General features: G+C 43.2%; 1 long non-coding RNA gene across 4 annotated transcripts in view; it reads right to left on the bottom strand.

Moving 5' to 3' along the window:
• The window catches only part of LOC123277008 (uncharacterized), a 43614-nt gene that overhangs the window by 14068 nt on the left and 8937 nt on the right, over positions 1-20609 (bottom strand). For all 4 annotated transcript variants that reach the window (XR_011502703.1, XR_011502702.1, XR_006513645.2 and 1 more), the window contains exons 5-8: positions 7303-7503; positions 3248-3390; positions 643-830; positions 115-193 (exon numbers count right to left, since the gene is read on the bottom strand). This is a non-coding gene — a long non-coding RNA (uncharacterized lncRNA). The remainder of the gene's footprint in view (positions 1-114; positions 194-642; positions 831-3247; positions 3391-7302; positions 7504-20609) is intronic.

Consider the following 20609-nt stretch of genomic DNA (forward strand, 5'->3'; position numbering starts at 1 on the left):
CATAGACGTTATCATATTTAATCATCACCACAACTCCATGAAAAAGCTATTATTATTATTTTTAATATGGGGAACAGAGGCTCAAACCACTAAGGTATGCACCTCAGCTCTTACCTTGAGGAAGCTGCATAGTGAGAACTGAATAGACTTTGCCCATTTCCAAGTCCTTTCTCTTTCTTCTACACTATGTGACCTGGAAAAAAGGGGAGTGGAAAACATAGGAAAGCAGTGGATGCAAAGAGGGCGGAAGGAAACAAATTCCTTAGACAGCAATTTCAGTGAAATTCCATAATATACTAGAAGCTAAAGGGAAGCTCTGTTGCTCTGTATAGGGAGGGCAAAAAATCCACACAGTTTTTTTTGTTAGGTGGAAGGTAGCTACACTACTATCTGGGTGACCTTGGAGGATGCACTTAACACCTCTGAGTCTCAGTTTTCTCATCCATAAGATGAGTTACTATGATGAGTCAATGAGATAACGCACGTAAAGTACTTAGCTACAGCGCCTGGCATGTTGTAAGCTTCAAAACTGTTAACTATGGGTATCATCACGATTACCCTAATTCTTTCTCTTTCCCCTCCCTTCTGTTCTTAAGAACATTGGTTTCCAAGAGGTCAAAAAAGGAAACAAGAGGTGCCTACAGGCAATGGAACAAAATAATATCAGAAGACTCCGCAACGTGAATGATCTTGGACCATCACCAAGATGAGCAGGACTTCCCTCCTTGGCCGGTAAATACCATTCACACCACTCCTCATGGAGCAAGGCTTCTGGAGCGCCAGAGCAGCGGCTCTGCTGTGGCTGGAAGGGAAGTCGTCCTGCAGGGAGACTAACAGGAAAACCAGAAGGTCACAAAGGAAGGGGCCTCCCACTCTCTAAGAAAGATGAAATCAGACTGTTATTCTTCCACTGGATGTTTAAAACACACTGGGTAAACTCAATTTTTTTAAAAAAAGCATATGGCCATGCCATGACTTTTTTTTTTTGCATGCTGTTACACTTGACTCATATGATTCCTCAAAATGCCTAAACTTACAACCGTTATAAATAAACCTTTTGTTGGAATCCTCATAATTGCGTCTTAAAACTTTAATATAGCTGTAGTTAATGGTTTATAGACTGTTGAGTGAATAAACCCCAAATGTACACTAAACAAGCATGGGACCCAGGAGGGTAAACAGTTGAAGGCAGGTGCACAGTGTAATCTATACCAGGCTGGGGAAAGGGCCCTAATAAGATAACTTAAGCTTGAAAGGAAATCCTCTGTGCGTGAAACATGAGACACATAGGAATTTTGCAGCAGGAAGTCCCTGAGAATAAAAACAGGCTGTTTGACCGAGTGCCTCTGAATTCCAAATAAGGCTTGCGGGGAGCAGACAGCGCAGTGATGGCAGCAGTAACAAGTGGCCACTAAAGTTATACAGCCTTTAATCTGTTCCACTTCTGGATCATTGCCTGATCTTCCAATTTCCTTTCTCTCCCTTGGTTTCAGTGTTGACTCTGGGACCTGAATCCCCACATAGTGTGAACACAACAACTTATTAATGTGGAAGTACTTTAGACTTCAGATATATAATTTCAGAGCTGGGAAGGGTTTAGGGACGGCTGATCGGACCCAGACTAGATCCGCAGTCTCCTCACTTGGATGCCACCAACACAGTGAGGCAAAAACCAGGAGTGCCACCCTCAGGCTGTGGGACAGATGGAAAACTGGGAAAACTGGTTGGAAAGGAAAGTAAGAGCAGGGGAGGGCAGAGAAAGAACAATGGAATAGAAACACAGTGTGGGGAGTGGCAGTAAGACTGTCTCATAGCATCTATGACTCAATGTCCGGTCTACCCTTGGGCTAGACTTTACCTACGCCATTCCGTAGGTGACTGGATATTAGAGATAGAAAGGAGGGTGGTGGGTGGGAGGGAACTTCAGTCTACCTTTTAGTGAGTTCTAAGTCTCCAATCAGCGCTTTGGTAATAAACTGGGAATCAAATCCTCCCAGTTTCTCAGCTTAGGCAAGTGGGATATGTGTTCTTCCATATAACACCAGTATCTCTCTAAATAACACACAAGAACTGTTATTTACTTAATATTTTACAGTTTGCAATAAAGCTTCATGGTTAAAGCTTTGGAATCAGAGAGCCTGAGATCAAATCTTACCTCTTACTGGCTATGGGACACAGGGCAAGTTATTCATTCATTCAGCAAATATTTATTGAGCCATAATGTGCCAACTAGAGATATAGCAATGAACAAACAAAGTCCCTTCTTATCTCATGGAACTTACATGCTCTTGGGGGAGAGAGACAATAGAAGGTAAGTAAATATATGAATATTAGACCATGATAGGAGCCAAAAGGAAAAATATAAAGCAGGGAAGGGAGATAAGCATTGGGGTGTGGGGCTGTCATTTTAGATAAGGTGACCAGGGAAAGCTTACTAAGAAGGTGCTATTGAAGAAAAGAATGCGAAGGAGGGAGCCACGGAGATAACCGAAGGAAGAGCTTCAGAAGGAGAAAGTAGCCAGTGTGCTGGCCCTAAAGTGAGGGGAAAGGGAAGGTGCAAGGAGGCCAGAGGAGCCAACTGGAGCAAGCAGGGGGAAGAGTGGAACAAGGCGAGGCCAGGGCGGCAACCCAGTCAGGAGGACCTGGTAGAACACAGGGTGGATTTGGGCTTCAACTCTGGGTAAGATACGAAGGCGCTGGAAGGTTTTGAGCAGAGGGGTGAGAAGATGTGACTCAAATTTCAACAGGAACATTCTGCCTGTTGTGTCTTAGAATAGACTGAACAGAGAGAAGGGTGGAAATAGGGAAATCAGTCAGGAATCTATTGCAATATTCCAGTCAAGAGAGATGATGGCTTATATTAATCAACATCTCTGTGTATCTTTTTTCTCATCTACAAAATGGGCATAGTAATGCTCACTGTTTTGGGTAGTCAGTGAGATGTTGCATTAATAAAGTCATGTGTCCCTTAACAATGGGGATATGTTCTGAGAAATGCGTCACTGGGTGATTTTGTCATTGTGTGATCATAGGGTATACTTACACATGCCTGGATGGTATAGTCTGCTCTGCACCTAGCTATATGGTATAGCCTATTGCTCCTAGGCTATAAACCTGTACGGCATGTGACTAGCCTGAATACTGTAGGCAGCTTTAACACAATGGTGAGAATTTGTGCATCTAAACGTATTTAAGCATAGAAAGGCTACAGTAAAAATATGGTATAAAGGATACAAAAGTGGCACACCTGGATCGGGCACTGACCCTGAGTGGAGCTTGCAGCACTGGAAGTTGCTCTGCGTGAGTCAGTGAGTGAGCGGTGAGTGATGGAAGGCCTGGGGCATCACCGTACACAGCTGTGGACTCTACAGACACTGCTCACAGGCTATGCTAAATTATACAAAAAAGATTTTCCTTTTTCAATAATAAATTAACCTTAGCTTGCTGTAACATTTTTACTTTACGAACTTAAAATGTTTTAAACTTTTTGGCTCTTTTTAAATAACACTTAGCTTAAAACACAAACACTCTGTACAGCTGTACAAAGATATTTTTCTTTCTTTATATCCTTATTCTATGAGCTTTTCTTATTTTTAAAATTTTTTTACTTTTTTTGACCTTTTAAACTTTTTTTTAAAAAAACTAAGACACAAACACACGTTAACCTAGACCTACACGGCATCAAGATCATCGACATCACTGTCTTCCAGCTCCACATCTTGTCCCATTGGAAGGTCTTCAGGGGCAATAACATGCTGGGAGCTGTCCTCTCCTATGCTAGCAATGCCTTCTTCTGGACCGCCTCCTGAGGGACCTGCCTGAGGCTCTTCTTGAGGAGTTGTCACTCTTTTCAGAAATACGTCAGTGGTTTGCATAGTTTGCATATGGTTTGCATCTTTTTTTCATCATAGATTTGCTTGTAAGCAGATAACGCACCATGAACATTCTTCTCTATTAATGAAAACTTTTTGGTGTTGGGGTCCATGTTTTCAAACTTTTTAAGAAGTTCGTCGAGGTCTGCAAAAGTTTCTGCTAAACCCTTCACTGTGAATTTTCTTGGGAATTCTTCTTTTTCTTCTCCTGCAGTTTCCTTTTTTTTTTTTTTTAAAGATTTTATTTTTTTCCTTTTTCTCCCCAAAGCCCCCCAGTACATAGTTGTATATTTCTCGCTGTGAGTTCTTCTAGTTGTGGTATGTGGGACGCTGCCTCAGCGTGGTCTGACAAGCAGTGCCATGTCCGCGCCCAGGATTCGAACCAACGAAACACTGGGCCGCCTGCAGCGGAGCGCGCGAACTTAACCACTCGGCCACGGGGCCAGCCCCCCTGCAGTTTCCTTTTCTCTTGCCTCTTCTTCATCTCTGTGTTCCTGTTCCAGTTTCAACAACTGCTCGTTAGTCAATTAGTCAGGAACCATTTCTAGGAGCTCCTCAATGTCATCCTCATCCACACCCAAGTTAAAATTGTTTGCCATCTCAACCTCAGCCTTGTTGATTTTTGCAACGTCCTCATCCTTGGCAAATCCTTTGAAGTCATGGATGAACCTCTTGAGTGTCTTCCTCCAGATGCCATTCATATACTCCTTGATGACAACGCTTCAAGCCCAAGCAAGGTTCTCGATGCAGTCATAGATGTTGTGATCCTTCCAAAATTGAATCAGTGTCTTCTCAGTTGCAACAATGCCCTGGGCAAAGGTCCCCTTCAGATGGTAGGCCTTAAAAGCTACTACAATTCCTTGATCTATTGATTGGGTCAGAGGTGGTATTTGGAGGGAGAAACACCACTCTGATATTGGGATGAAGAACACTAATAAAAGGAGGATGTCTGGGAATATTATCAAACAATAAAGATAAACAAAATCTCAAGAGGTATGTTATTCTCCAAACAATACAGGAGGGCATCTTGGAAGAGGAGCTGGGTCATCCACGACTTCTTCTTGCTCCTGTGGTACACTGGTAGTGTGCACTAATGATATGCTGGAAGGCCCTGAGGTTCTCACTGTGCCAGATCACAAAGGGTTTCAATTTGTAGCCCGCAACGTTGTCCCCAAGCAAGACTGTTTTCCTGTCCTTAAAAGCCTTGAAACCTGGAATTGGCTTGGCCTCCTTATGGACAAAAGCCATTTCAGGCATCCATTTCCAGGATAGGGAGGTTTCATCCATATTGAATATTTTCTTTGGCAAATAATTTTCCTCCACAATCAGCTTACCTAGAGTTTCCAAAAATTCTTCAGTTGCCTTCGCATCAGCACTCACAGATTCACCACTCACTTCCACATTATGTAACGAATGATTCTTGAATTGTTTAAGCCACCAAGAGCCACCAGTAAATTCAACATCATAGTTGGGTCCATCCATTTCTTGCAACATCACAAGCAAATTTTTTGCTTTGGTTGTGATCATCACGGTGCTGAAGGGGGTACACTTCTTCCTGGTCTTCAAAGGTCATTAGAAATTTCTCCAGGTATGACATAGGCCCTCCTCAAATCTTTCTTCATTTCATTGCCTTCAATGAAGCAGATCCTTTAACAGCTTCCATCACTTTGTTCTTGTTCTTCAAGATTTTCGCTACGGTGGAATGGGACATGCCTGACTGGCAAGCAATAACCATCACTGATTTTCCACCTTCATGGCCCTAATCACTGTTAATTTTGTTTCCAGGTCAATCACTCAACATGGCCTCTTGAAAGCAACATTAGCAGTGGATTTTGGATGCTCAGGGGCCATGATGAACAAAACAACATGAGATTAAATCAAACACAAGAGAAAATGATGCAATCAAGAGACGCGGTAAACACAAGATGTGTGAGGCTGCTGCCGGTCTAACACAGCATATTGTCTTACAGTAAACTTCATTTTTAATAAGCAGAAAGAGCACACTGAAATAATGATAAAAAGTATAGTAAATACATAAACCAGTAACATAGTCACTTATTATCATTATCAAGTATTATGTACTGTACTTAATTGTGTGTGTTCTCCTTTTATATAGCTGACAGCACAGTAGGTTTTTTATACCAACATAACCACAAACACATGAGCAATGCATTATGCTATGACATTCCAACGACTACAGTGTCACTAGGCAATAGGAATTTCTCAGCTCTATTATAATCTCACGGGACCACCCTTGTATATGTGGTCTGTCATTGAGACGTCATTATGCAGCACATGACTTTAGATATAAAACCCTTAGAACAGTGCCTGGCATATAGCAAACACTCAAATGTAAGCTATTGTCAAATTAATGAACAGAAACCTCTTTAAATTGGAGTTGGGAGGCCAAAAGGGGGAGCTCTCACACCCCACATCGATAGCAGAGCCCAACAGGAAGGAGAAAGACCTCTTTACTGGCAAGAAGCTCAGCCAATGAGAGACTGTCACAACTCAGTCGACGAAAAGCCACTACACCTCTAACTCTTTGTTTAAAATAGCCCTCTCAACTTCCTCTTCCCCCCATAAAACAGTTTCTCCTCCCTTGCTGCGGAGGACTTGCACGTGGCTCCACCATGGTTGCAGATCCCAAATTGCAATTCTTTGCTGATCCTAAATAAATCCATTTTTGCTGGAGAAATAACTGGCCATCTATTTATTTAAGGTCAATACTATTACATGGTCTTCTTTGAATCTCTCAATTCACCCCATTTTGTGGATACAGAAATTGAAGCTTAGAAAACTTAAACGACTTGTCTAAAGTCACAATATCTTGACAGGGTTACAGGCAGGACTTGAACACGAGAGGTAAGCCTGTGTGCTTTACGCTGGGACATGTTGCTGCCGCTTTCAGGGGAATAACTCACTCAGCCTCATTCTAGTCAATGTTTGCTCTGACTCTGGTCATCAGATTACTTAGTCACTCAGCAAAGTGCTTAGCAAACTCTGGGCCACAGAACTAGTAGGTTTGACGGATGGAAAGAGATAGGGAGAGGTTCAGAGCACAAGGCCAGTCGTAGTTAGAGCAGGTCCCCTCAGAACGTAAGGAAGATAAACATGAGATATCCTAGAAAGAAGGAAAAGAAGAAATGTAGAAAGAAGATGAAACATGTCGGCACACAGGAAAAGCAAAAGAAGAAAAAGAGAAGTAGAGAAAGAGAGGATTAAATCCTAGGGACAGATTTTACCTTCTTCAAAATCCCGCCCAGGGCTGTCACTGCTTTCCTTCTTCTTCCCTATGGTTTTCTTCAACGACTTTGCATTCCACCTGCTCCAAGGCTTCCACATCTCTCTTTAGCATCCATCAAATGCAGATGGCCAACAATACTGAGAAACCATTACGGGAGCAGAAGACACACAGAAGGAAGTTTACCTCAGATGAAGGCCAACTGAAGAGCAGCATCATTGTCATTAGGCGTCAGTTAAGAATGCAGAGTGATTTCTCCTTGGGATGAGCTATTCATGTTAATTTTTTACCAGGAACAGCAAACATGCTTTTCCTTTCAAATTTCTCTTCCTTCGAAGGACAGATGTCTCCCAGGGTCTTTTTCTTTTTTTTTTTCCTCTACTTGTTCTGAAAAAAAAAATATGTATATATATAGAGAGAGAGAGAGACTAATAGAAATATTTTTAATATAAATAAGCCATCCTTCTGTTGTGAAATATCACAGTACAAACTTCATTATTTCCGCCAGCACCCACAGGATAGTGTCTTCACCCATGCGTGTTCCCCCTTCTCTTCATTAGACAGCTTAATGTGAGTTTATATTCATTAACAAAGGTAATCCTGGCTTAATTAGCATCCAAATTTATATGTCCTCTCTTGTAGAGATAAGCCATCAGAAATTAATAAAAACGTCTTCTAATTTATGCAAATCACCATAATCAGATTTGTCTTTAATTTTATGTGCATTAAGTTTCTGTCTAGAAAATGAACAGAGCTTGGCAAAGGCCAGAACACATACAAATCCAAGCCAGATAAAGAAATCCTCATTCCTAATAAAAATGTGGGGAACAGGGGCTGCGCCCAGGGACAAGACCTTTTATTAATTCGATAGCATGTGAAGGTAACAAGGCCATCTTCAAGCTATTTCATTTCTTCTCCAGTTAAATCAAATCTGAAAGATAGAGTCAGACACCTGGGGGTTGTAAAAATGTCAGAGGATGAGCCAAATGGCAAAGATAGCATTAGTAGGGTCAAGTTCATTTTCACTAGACTGAGAAAATTAAAGTTGGAACACTCCCAAAGAACCTTGACAGCTAAAGAAATGCAAGGATTATAGTAACTGACATTTAATCATCCTTAACGGATTGTTAGGTAATATCTTTCAAATCTTTACCAATAAAGCAGTAGGCATGTTTTAAAAAATGCTTTGCTTTGGTAAATGTAATTAGGGGATTTGAGCAAGGAGCCCCAAACATCCAGCCCAATTTTAATTTTGGTGGCACAAGCAATGGCTCCCCAAAGACCTCACCTCTTAGCAGTTGCATCTGCTCACCTGATTGACGTTACAGGAGGGAACTATGTCAAAATCTGTAAAACGTTCACAGCCACGTGGTGTCAGGGACGATAACTGGATAAGTGCATGCCAGTTATTCTGGTGAAAACTTAGGATTTCAAGTAAATGCCTTTTCCCATGGTACTTACGGTACCCTACTATCTGTCAGTCTGAAGCGTGTTCCCTAAGCAGGTCTGGGAAATCACACGCATGCTATGGGGAGCCTCAACTGGAGTAAGTTAGAACAAGCAGGCAAGAAGAGAAAAATGTATTTTGTTCGTTGAACCAGAGGATGAATATCAACCATTTTATGTCTTGTTTTCAAAGGCTATCAAATACCTAAGAATTATCAAGAACAATAATGGCTTCATTTTCTTTTCTACTTGACCAGTGGGTTTGTATTAACTTGGCAGTCAACTCTACCAAGCTTGAAAAATAATTAAATTTAGTTAAAGAATATTTACAACTATTTGTACAACTATTTGTATTTAACTTTTCGATCCTCTGTTACTGTCATCTGTTTTATATTTTTAAAACTGGAACAAAAATTATTAAGCAGAGTTTGAGTAATTTAAAGCATATAGCTGGAAAACCTTTTTTCTCTGAATTGTTAGGAAAGAAATCAAGAAAATCTCAACCAAATCCAGTCAATTTTCCCCAGGACTGTTTCACTGAACAGCTCCTAGTGGTGTCATTCACATCATTAGCTGTGAGAATGGTACTCCCTTCAGTTGTGCAGTGCACAGCCTGTGCAGCCCTACATGGTGGCTCAGATTTTCTCTAGTCTGCTCCTCTCAGAATGCAGACTTCATGAGCCAGTTTCTGAGTGTCCACTCCACATTGTGCAAAGAGAGATTTTCATTCAGAGACTGTCTGCCATGATAAAGTCAAATTAGTCGTTTGTCCCATTTTGCCAAGCATTGTATTATCTGTCCCAGTTCCCATGTATGAATAGCAATAATAAATGAGGGTAGTAGGTTTATCTGTTAATATTTATTGAGAAACTATTATATGCTAAACACTCTGTTATCTTAACTAATCCTCACAACAAATCTATGTAATAATATTATCACCATCTCCACGGGATGATTCAGTTAATAAATTAGAATATGCATCTAAATCCAGATTTACTTAATCCCAAAGCACGTGCTCTTGTCCCTGCATAATTTTACCACCGTGCTATTCTAAGAGCAGCCTTTGATAAATGGCTAAGCAAAACTCCCCCAAATGTGATCAGTTGTCATAAAGATGATGCTACAACATAAAAGGGAGTCTTAAAGTATTGTCTCGACTTCCTAGGGAAGATGGTGATGCGGTTAATATGAAGAAGGGTATGGGAAAGCTCCCAATGGAGACACTGCAAAGAGGATGGCGTGAACCAAAGGCAAACGACCTGCTGCAGCAGAGGATTCGAGGGGCGACAGAGCTGTGCAAAGCCGATGCAGACACGGAAATGAGGAGCTGGGGATATGAGACAATGCAGATCGAAGGCACAAGCTACCAGATGATTCTACGACCAAGGGGAAGTGGACCAGACTAAGGGAATCAATATCAAGAGGCTCAGAGGCAACAGAATCAACGGTGACAAGTACATCAAGAACACTGCCTGGCTAGGAGAAAATGGACTAAGTCAGGACTTTAGCGGGGAGAGGGAACATTCCAGAGGAGCACCAGGTGATTGAGTCAGGACCTGCAACCAGAGGTGGCCCCAAAAGAGAGGTTCGGATTTCTCAAGAAGAGTTTGGGCCAGAGCTGGAGGTGGGGGAAAGAGGGCAGTCTTTCCTGAGGGATTATCCTGTCCTTTGACCAATAGGAGCCGGGCAGGGAGGAGGCCACAGGAACAGACGGACGGACAGATGGATGGACGGAGAAAGGGTGGAAGCAAAGAAAGCAAGTTATTAGATTGGCTGTAGCTTAAAGCCTCATTGGCTGTTTGTGATTGGTTGGCGTTGGCGTTTTGATCTCACAACCTCGAGGCGTTTACAGGCTTGAGTTTGGGTTTGGTTCTGCAGGTCGCCACGGCATTAGAGGCCCCTTAGTCTAGTGGCCTCCTTGTTTAATTAATTTAACAATGTTCACCAAATCCCGTTTCCTTTTCTCCTGGCTCAGAGCTGAACTACTTTCCCCAGCCTCTCTGGCAGTGCCACGTGGCCTGTGTGGTTGAATTTGGCCAGTGGGATGAGTGAGGCAATAGGCACCACTTTGTGGATAAAATGGTCAAGATACATGCATGTCTTCTCCCCATTCTCCTTCCCCATCTGCTGCCTGAATGAAGAGGGCAGCAAATTTCTGGAAGTAGGTACAGCCACAGGTGGAAGGAGCCTGGGTCCCTAAATAAGCACATGGAAGCCAAGCAACCAGAAATACACATTGCACTGTGACAGGAGTGAGAAATAAACTTCTGCTGCTGTAAGCCACTGAGGACATGCAACTGGTCTCTCACAGCTGGTAGTGTTACCCTCACTAATACAGGCTACTACAAATGGCTTAGGAGTAGAACCTAGAGGAAGGCTGTGGAGACTGAGAAATGAGTGATAAAGTGTCTCTGAGGGCCAGCCCAGTGGTGTAGTGGTTAAGTTTTCATGCTCTGCCTTGGCAGCTGGGGGTTTGCAGGTTCAGACCCCAGGAGCCGACCTATGCACTGACCATCAAGCCAAGCTGTGGTGGCATCCCACATGAAATAGAGGAAGACGGGCACAGACGTTAGCTCGGCGACTATCTTCCTCAAACAACAACAAAAAAAGGAAGATTGGCAACAGATGTTAGCTCAGGGGCAATCCTCCTCACCAAAAAAAAAAGTATCTCTGAAACCATTTAATGCTTTAAAAGTTGGCAAAACTCACTGAAGGAAGTAAGCCTCCACGCACTCAATTATCCAATTGAGGCGCCGGAGTCAACAGTGACGAGATAGAAAAGTCCTTGCCTTCATGAGGCTTATATCCAAGAAGTTCAGGCAAGAGGGTTGGAGATAGACATTAATAAGTTTCTAAAAAGTAATTAATTAATTTCAGATAATGAAAAACGCTATGAGGGTAACAAAATTGGATGATTTGATAAAGGTGACAGGAGGGCTAGCCACCTCAGTCACAGTGACCTCCCAGGGAAGGCCTCCCTGGGAAGTAATTTTTGAGCTGAGAACTGAATGATGGAAAGAAGCCAGACATGTAAAGATCAGGGGAAAGAAGAAACAGCGAGAACCAAAGCACTCGGGCGAGAACAAGGTTTGTATGTTCCGTGGGCAGAAAGCAAGCCAGTGCTCTGCAGCCTAGGGCAGGAGGCGGAGAAGGCCAGTGGGAGAGGTGACCGCGGCAAATCAGGGAGGCCCTCGGGGGCCATGCTCTGGAGCTGTTGAAATTTTCCTTTTAAATTGATTCTTAATGTAATAGGAAGCAATGAGAGGTTTTCATATTCTGGATTGCATAGGCAGCGTAACGGGGCTTAGCAGAGCTCTATACGATTACATGTGTGAAATGTCTCACGTCCATGGCAAACTTTAGTTGGACTTTGAACTGGATGATCAGGTGGAGACAAGGAAATATCCCTGATTTAAAAAAAAAAAGAAAGAAAGTCAGGATGGAGAACCCCACACACACGCTTTTCTCTTGGGTGGCAGAGAGTTTGAACCGGACATCTCCAGGATATGGCAGGCTTTGAAGACATCTGCCATACTTGTTAATGCCTGTATTGTTCCCTGGGTTATGAAAAAATATCACTAGTCAGGCGTTGGAGAGTATGTACAGGGTGGGGGGTGGGGGGAATTTGTCCTCAGTCTTTCTCAAGGTCACCTTACAATTTGTTCTGAGGCATTATTCTTTTCTTCGGAGTGCTATTTAAATAAATAAAAACAATTCAGAAGCCCTGACATTTGTATATATGGATGTGAAATACCACAATATATTTTAAATTGCAAATAAGGAAACAAGATATTTGTGTGGAAAGGACAAATATGTTAGTGCTACTCTTTCTGACCAGTCTGATGATGTTGAATGCCAAGGTTGTAAGCTTCCCATGATGGCTCTCAGCGTCAATTGTCTGCAGGATTCCTCCCTGCCCCAGAGAGTTGTGATGCAGAAATCTGCATGCCGACTTATGATCCTGAATTACTAGTGCGCCTGCCGAAATTAGCCATCATTTGTTTCAGTTGTAGTCTGAGCATGGGGATGTTAGGTTCAAGGTTCTGCGTTAGTTGTTTTTGTTTTTTCAAACTTGTAGACATAATGCTTGCCATTAAAAATCGAATCAACAGCTATTTCTTCTCCTGCCTAAAAAAGATATCATGAGTAAACAAACCTGCCTTCATAATCTAACACTTGTTTAGCATCAATAAATTTTCTGTCATTTTCTTTAATTTGTGGATGTGGGTGAATGAGCATGTATGTGTGTGTATGCGCGTGCATGCATGTGTGCTCGTGTGTGCGTGCCCGTGTGTGCATGCCCGTGTGTGCGTGCTCGTGTGTGCGTGCTCGTGTGTGTGTGCGTGCCTGTGTGTGCGTGCTCGTGTGTGTGTGTGTGCTCGTGTGTGCGTGCCCGTGTGTGCGTGCTCGTGTGTGCGTGCTCGTGTGTGTGTGTGTGCTCGTGTGTGCGTGCTCGTGTGTGCGTGCTCATGTGTGCGTGCTCGTGTGTGTGCCCGTGTGTGCGTGCTCGTGTGTGTGTGTGTGCTCGTGTGTGCGTGCTCGTGTGTGCGTGCCCGTGTGTGCGTGCTCGTGTGTGTGTGCGTGCTCGTGTGTGCTCGTGTGTGCGTGCCCGTGTGTGCGTGCTCGTGTGTGTGTGCGTGCTCGTGTGTGCGTGCCCGTGTGTGCGTGCCCGTGTGTGCGTGCTCGTGTGTGCGTGCTCGTGTGTGCGTGCTCGTGTGTGTGTGTGTGTGCTCGTGTGTGTGTGCTCGTGTGTGTGTGCTCGTGTGTGCGTGCTCGTGTGTGTGTGTGTGTGCTCGTGTGTGCGTGCCCGTGTGTGCGTGCTCGTGTGTGTGTGTGTGCTCGTGTGTGCGTGCTCGTGTGTGCGTGCTCGTGTGTGTGTGTGCTCGTGTGTGCGTGCCCGTGTGTGTGTGCTCGTGTGTGCGTGCTCATGTGTGCGTGCTCATGTGTGTGTGTGTGTGCTCGTGTGTGCGTGCTCGTGTGTGCGTGCTCGTGTGTGTGTGTGTGTGCTCGTGTGTGCGTGCTCGTGTGTGCGTGCTCGTGTGTGTGTGTGCTCGTGTGTGCGTGCCCGTGTGTGTGTGCTCGTGTGTGCGTGCTCGTGTGTGCGTGTGTGCTCGTGTGTGCGTGCTCGTGTGTGTGTGTGCTCGTGTGTGTGTGCTCGTGTGTGCGTGCTCGTGTGTGTGTGTGCTCGTGTGTGCGTGCTCGTGTGTGTGCGTGCTCGTGTGTGCGTGCTCGTGTGTGCGTGCTCGTGTGTGTGTGCGTGCTCGTGTGTGTGTGTGTGCTCGTGTGTGCGTGCTCGTGTGTGTGTGTGCTCGTGTGTGCGTGCTCGTGTGTGCGTGCTCGTGTGTGTGTGCTCGTGTGTGTGTGTGTGCTCGTGTGTGCGTGCTCGTGTGTGTGTGTGTGTGCTCGTGTGTGCGTGCTCGTGTGTGTGTGTGTGCCCGTGTGTGCGTGCTCGTGTGTGTGTGTGCTCGTGTGTGCGTGCCCGTGTGTGTGTGCTCGTGTGTGCGTGCTCGTGTGTGTGCGTGCTCGTGTGTGCGTGTGTGTGCTCGTGTGTGCGTGCTCGTGTGTGTGTGTGCTCGTGTGTGCGTGCTCGTGTGTGTGTGTGCTTGTGTGTGCGTGCTCGTGTGTGTGTGTGCTCGTGTGTGCGTGCTCGTGTGTGCGTGCTCGTGTGTGTGTGTGTGTGTGCTCGTGTGTGCGTGCTCGTGTGTGTGTGTGGTCGTGTGTGCGTGCTCGTGTGTGTGTGTGTGCTCGTGTGTGCGTGCTCGTGTGTGTGTGTGTGTGCTCGTGTGTGCGTGCTCGTGTGTGTGCTCGTGTGTGCGTGCTCGTGTGTGTGTGTGCTCGTGTGTGTGTGCTCGTGTGAGCGTTCTCGTGTGTGTGTGTGCTCATGTGTGCGTGCTCGTGTGTGTGTGCTCGTGTGTGCGTGCTCGTGTGTGCGTGCTCGTGTGTGTGTGTCTGTGCTCGTGTGTGCATGCTCGTGTGTGTGTGTGCCCGTGTGTGCGTGCTCGTGTGTGTGTGTGCGTGCTCGTGTGTGCGTGTGTGTGCCCGTGTGTGCGTGCTCGTGTGTGTGTGTGCGTGCTCGTGTGTGCGTGCCCGTGTGTGCGTGCTCGTGTGTGCGTGCTCGTGTGTGTGTGTGTGTGCTCATGTGTGCGTGCCCGTGTGTGCGTGCCCGTGTGTGTGTGTGTGTGCTCGTGTGTGTGTGTGTGTGCTTGTGTGTGCGTGCCCGTGTGTGCATGCTCGTGTGTGCGTGCTCGTGTGTGTGTGTGTGTGCTCGTGTGTGTGTGCTCGTGTGTGCGTGCTCGTGTGTGTGTGTGTGTGAGTGTAGATTCAACATGTCTTGACATCTGAATATCTTGAAAATGTCTTGAAAAATTACCAGTGACACTGGCTGCCTGATAAACTTTCTGTTTTCCAGAGGCACCAAGCCACAGTAAGACCCCGCTGGTAGGAACGGAGAGTCTCCTTGTGTGCCAGTGACTGCCCCCACAGCTTTGGTGGCTTTGCGTCAAGAAGCCAATGCCACGGCACAGACCATCCACCTCCCATGCCTTGCTGTGCAGCCTGGAAACTTGGCTTGCTGCCACCGGCACCAGATATGGGTCTCAGACTGGCCGGAGCATGAGGATGATAAAGGGCCTCCGAAGTGGTGTTTCATAGGCCAGGATCACACGTTTATACACGTGTACATTTATACAATGTGTTTTGTACATTTATAACTGTGATTTCACTAGCAGCCCAACACACAAGAGATATCAGAATTATCATCAGAATGTCTTCATTATAAATTTTCCTAGGACTAACGAAGGTCTGAGAGATGTGGATCAACCATTATCAAGAGAGGGGCACCCTGCCTGCTCTCCACCACTTTTCCATACAGGAGGGGGCATCTGCGAACACATTTTCAAGGCTCGGTTCTCCTAGAAGGCCCTCAAATGTATGTTTTGAAAGGAAGGATGACAAATCCACAGATTCCTCACAGCATGCCCCAACGACACGCTGCAGTACATTTTCCCTTTTGTCCTTTCCCAATACGATTGAAGCTTAGAAACTTTCAACTTTTTCCAGTATTTGCCATTTTTCCCATTTTGTTCTTTTCAGAATTAAATCACCTCAAAGAAACCTACAGCAGTTTAACTCAATTTCTACAGCAAATTACCCTGCGAGTCAGAGAGAACTGTAAAACCTTTTGAAAAGACATCATTATGCTTCCAAGATATTTGTTCTCAATACATTTCTATTTCCTGCAAAAATACATACGGCCTATTGCCGCCTTTAGAAATGTGATGAATTTCATTAATATAAAAAGCATTGAAGAATGAGTCTGGAAGTCTTGATTATTAATTACACCTATCACAAAGTGAATTCTCTCTAATGATTTATTAACCACTGCAGTTAACCCAAAACGAGTTTCTGCAGAAATTGGGTAAAATTACATGGGAAATTACTATTCCATATAAACTAGATAAATTATCCCAAGGTTATGTATATGCCCAAGTAAATTACAGCAAGAAAGCAGGAAAGAAAATAATGTAACTCATCACTCTTCCAACACCAGATTTTGTTTTTCACATTTTAATCTAAGGGAGATGATCAACAAGAAATCTTTTAAAAATTACACGGGGTTTTTGTGTGAGAACATCTAATAATTTATTTTATTGAAGGTATGTAGTTTCTTGTGTAACTTCCTAAACATTCTCTTTACTATCTATGAATAAAATTTTCCAGATGAAAAATAGCCCTTTACCGAAATATTTTTTTTCTAATTTTCTAGTTAAGAAAATGAAGTCTGATTCCAGTGCTTACTAATTTTATAGAATTGTTTTAGAAAATATTAAAGATGGTGTCTAATTTTTATAGGGATAATTAAAGATATTTTGCATGATTGTTTTATCAGAAAAAGATAAACATGAACACAAAGTTTTATGCCATGTTAACAAAGTACACTGCACATGCTATCACGTACTATGGAATTTCATATTGAAACGATTGTCCTGCTGACACAGAAAACGCAGAGCAGTGCTGTAGACACTCGCCCCACAGTTCAATAGCACTGGGACTGAGCATGAAAAGCATCTATACATTTTGCTTGTCTACAAATTCATTCAATGATTAAAAATGCATTTCATAGAGAACGGAAGCTTAGATTATTTAAAGGTACGAACAATAAGGTTGAGGTGACACTTAGGTTTTAAGCGTATCAAGGCAAGAGTCCACTGTGAAGATAAAATTAGGTAAGTGACCTTGTTTTGTCAATTATGAAGTCTCTATAAATGTTGATTATTTTCTGCCCAACAAAACGTACAGGATTTTTAGGAAGATTGAAAACACGATAAATGTGACCATCTAACATTAGTTGTGATTATACTTCCTTAATTTCCTTCCCAAATTATTGTATTTTCCTTAAAGTGGAATGTGCCAGTTAAAGCACCGTGACACTGATTGACCGCGTGGAAATGCACTTAAGCTCCCCAAGTGGTCAGCTTCCACCCAGGGGTAAGACGAGAGGCATCGGCTCTAACAGCATGTGAATGTATTGTCACTCATCAAACGAGGTCGTGAAGGCGAGTCCATTTTGAAAAATCAATATTAAAATAAACTGGATTATGAATAAATGAAGGTGAGTGGGCTCTCCTGGACTGAAATAAATCTGGTCTGCAGCCTGTTTTGTGTGGCCCAGAAGCTATGAATGGTCTTCACATTTTTAAAGTTTAAGAAAGAAAAATAGAAAGAAGGAAAAGAAAAGGAGGCAACAGAAACTGCATGTGGCCTACCTAAAATATATACTACCTGGCTCTTTATAGGAAAAGTTTGTGAGCTGGGATCTAAATATCACAATTACAAACAGAGTTGTTTCCTGTTTCTTCAATCTAAATAAAGGTGCTAAGTAAATGTTTGTGTTAATGAGTATTTGAAATCTTAATTTTTACTACTATTTTTAAATTTTATGTAATTTTTGCTTTCATACTGGGGTATACTTTACATGCAATAAACTGCACACATTTAAAGTATATGCTTTATGAGCTTTCCAATGGAAGTATCATCCCAATCAACATATCAAACACGTCTGGTACCTCCAAAAGTTCCTTCCTGCTTCTTTCAAATCCATCCCTCCCTTCATCCCTTTCCCCAGACACCTACTGATCTGCCTTCTGTTATCACAGGTCAGTTTGAGTTTTACAGAATTTTATATAAATAAAATCATGATGCACAAACTTTTTCATCCAGCTTCCTTCACTCAGCGTGACTTTGCGATTCACCTATTTGTGGTACGTATTTGTAATTTGTTCCAGTTTATTGCTGAGTTGGATTCCACTGTATGGATATAACAGAGTTTTTCTTTTATGGATATAACATTCGCTTTTTCTTTTTCCTTTTTCTTTTTCCTTTTTTTTTTGCTGAGGAAGATTCTCCCTGAGCTAGTATCTGTGGCCAATCCTTTTCTTTTTGTATGAGCTGCCACCACAGCATGGCCACTGATAGACAAGTGTTGTAGGTCTGTGCCCAGGAACTGAACCCCAGGCTGCCGAAGTGGTGTGCACCAAACTTAGCTGCTAGGCCACACGGGCTGGCCCTCATTCATTTCTTGATGGACACATGTCTGGGGTAAATATATAGAAGCCAAATTTCTCAGTAATATGGTAACTATATGTTTAACTTAATAAGAAACTGCCAAACTGTTTTCCAAAGTATTTGTTCCAATTGACGGTCTTTACAGCAATCCTTGCCCCACGTTCATAACATTTGCTACTGTCATTTTCTTAAACAGTTAGAGGTGCAGACTTACGTCATTGTGGCACTGATTTGCCTTTTCCTAATGACTAATGATAAAGACGCTCTCCTCAACTGAACTCTAGTCAGGCTTCTCTGAGCCTTTTCCCTACCAGGCCTCAACGTTGGCCTGTGAAAACTGCAGACTCCCAGCACTGATGGTCTTGTCCACCCCACACAAGAGACTTGAGCAAACACTAGCATAGTTCCCAACAGCTCCAGGCCTCATCCCTGTGACGACCCAGCCCCCCTGAAAACGCTCATAGGCACACAAGCCCCTGAATCTCTTCTGAGAGCAGTTACTTTGGAAACCTTGCAATTATCAGCCTTTTCTCTGCCCTTGGAGCTATAAATCTACCACCCAAAACGCTTTTCTCGAGACCCTGAGAGCCGTCTCCTCGAACACACACATTCAGGGAGGTAACTTCTTCTCTTGCTCCCAGTCCCTGAGGGATAAGGGCCAACGTCTTTGGGCTCCTTGCTCTAAGTTACGTCACTGCCTCTTGTCATAAAGATTCAAGAAGTTTGTCTCCCCTTGGGATAAGTGCTGATGAACAAACCAGATGGCCTGGTGGCATTAATTAACCCACCCTTCCTGCCTTTTGTAAATTTCCACTTCCGTGCCTCTACTCGAGCCCCACTGCTCTCCCTCCCTACCCCTCATCCTCCTCTAAAACGCCCAGGCACCTCTGCGCCAGTCAACGCCGACTTCCGCTCACTCTCGACTCTTCCCCGTTGTAACAGTGTCACTGAATAAATCTGTCCTCACCACTTTAACTAATGTGCAGCTTTGTTTATTTTTTGACACTAACAATGTTTAGTATCTTTTTATGTGCTTATTGGCTATTCACGTATCTTCTTTTGTGAAGTACCTGTTCAGATCTTGATAATTTATTATTGCTTTCTTATTATTTAGTTGTAAGTTTCCTCATATATTCTGAATACAAGTCCTTTTTCATGTATATATATATATATATATATATACACACATATGTGGCAAATAATTTCCGCCAGTCTGTGGCATGCCTTTCATTTTCTTCTTTATCTTTTGAAGGGCAGAAGTTTTTTAATTTTGATGTAATTTAATTTATACATTTTTATTTTATGGTTTTATATTAGTAGGGTTCTGCAGAGACATAAAACCAATGGGATGTGTGTATAGAGATGTACATATAGTTTTATAGAACCAACAGGATGTGTCCTGTTGGCTCTCTACCTAACTATCTATCTTTATGTATGGATATATCTATATATCTATATCTACATATCTAGATCTAGAGAGATAGAGATAGAGATATTTATTTTAAGGAATTGACTCCCACAATTGTAGAGGCTTGATGAGTTCAAAATCTGTAGTGTAGGAAGTAAAATAAAAGGTATCTTCAGAAAGCTTAAAAGCTTAATGATTATACCAAGTTAGGTCAGAGTGAGTTAATTGGGTAACAAACATATGTATTTATAACAGTCTAGTGCTATGAAGTTTGTTTTCCAGGATCTGTACACAATGCAGTAAATTAGCCTTTGCTCCCTTCTCATCTGACCAAACTCACATTTGGCTGAAGAGTGACAGCCTAGTTGAGGCACCAGGGAGAAATAAAAGAGAGAGAGGCTTCAGGGTTATGATACTGAAGGGAGATGCTACGGAGGCTGTGGGCAGAGGCAACAGAAGGTTAACAGCGAAGAAATGAGGAGAAAGGAGCTTTCTGTCCGGGGGTGTCCAGAGCCCATTTCATCACATAAACACCTCAAGCTCAGTAAGTACTGGCGCTACATGAAAGCACTGGTTTCATTACTTCAAATAATACGAGAATAGACAAAGTAAGCGACTTCTGGGAAGAAATCCAAAAAGCACATTTAATAAAAGGGCTATTTTCTCAAATCATAACCTTGGATACTCCAGAAAAGGAAAATTAATCAAAGATACATTCCTTTAAAAATACTTTAAAGATTTGAGTTGCACAAATGTGGGTAAGGTGGAAGGTTTTCCTCATTGAATGGTGGGTGAATGTTCAAGGTAGCAGAGTCATTCTGGGGGAAATCAATTCAACGTTAATAATAAAACGATGGAATTCTTCAACACATTATTGACTATCGGCACATGCAGGTGAGCTCTCACTGGGCTAGGACACTGTATCAAAGTTTTAGTCCTAATTATGCTACAGATACAGAGTAAGCTGCTGGGGAAACAAAACGTTTGAACACTTCCTCAACCCCCATTCCTAGTTAATCCCTCCACAAGGCACTTTCACTTTTATTACCTTAATAAACTTAGAATAAATAATAAA

The sequence above is a fragment of the Equus asinus genome, chromosome 4 (assembly GCF_041296235.1).
Source record: "Equus asinus isolate D_3611 breed Donkey chromosome 4, EquAss-T2T_v2, whole genome shotgun sequence".
NCBI classification, from domain to species: Eukaryota; Metazoa; Chordata; class Mammalia; order Perissodactyla; family Equidae; genus Equus; species Equus asinus.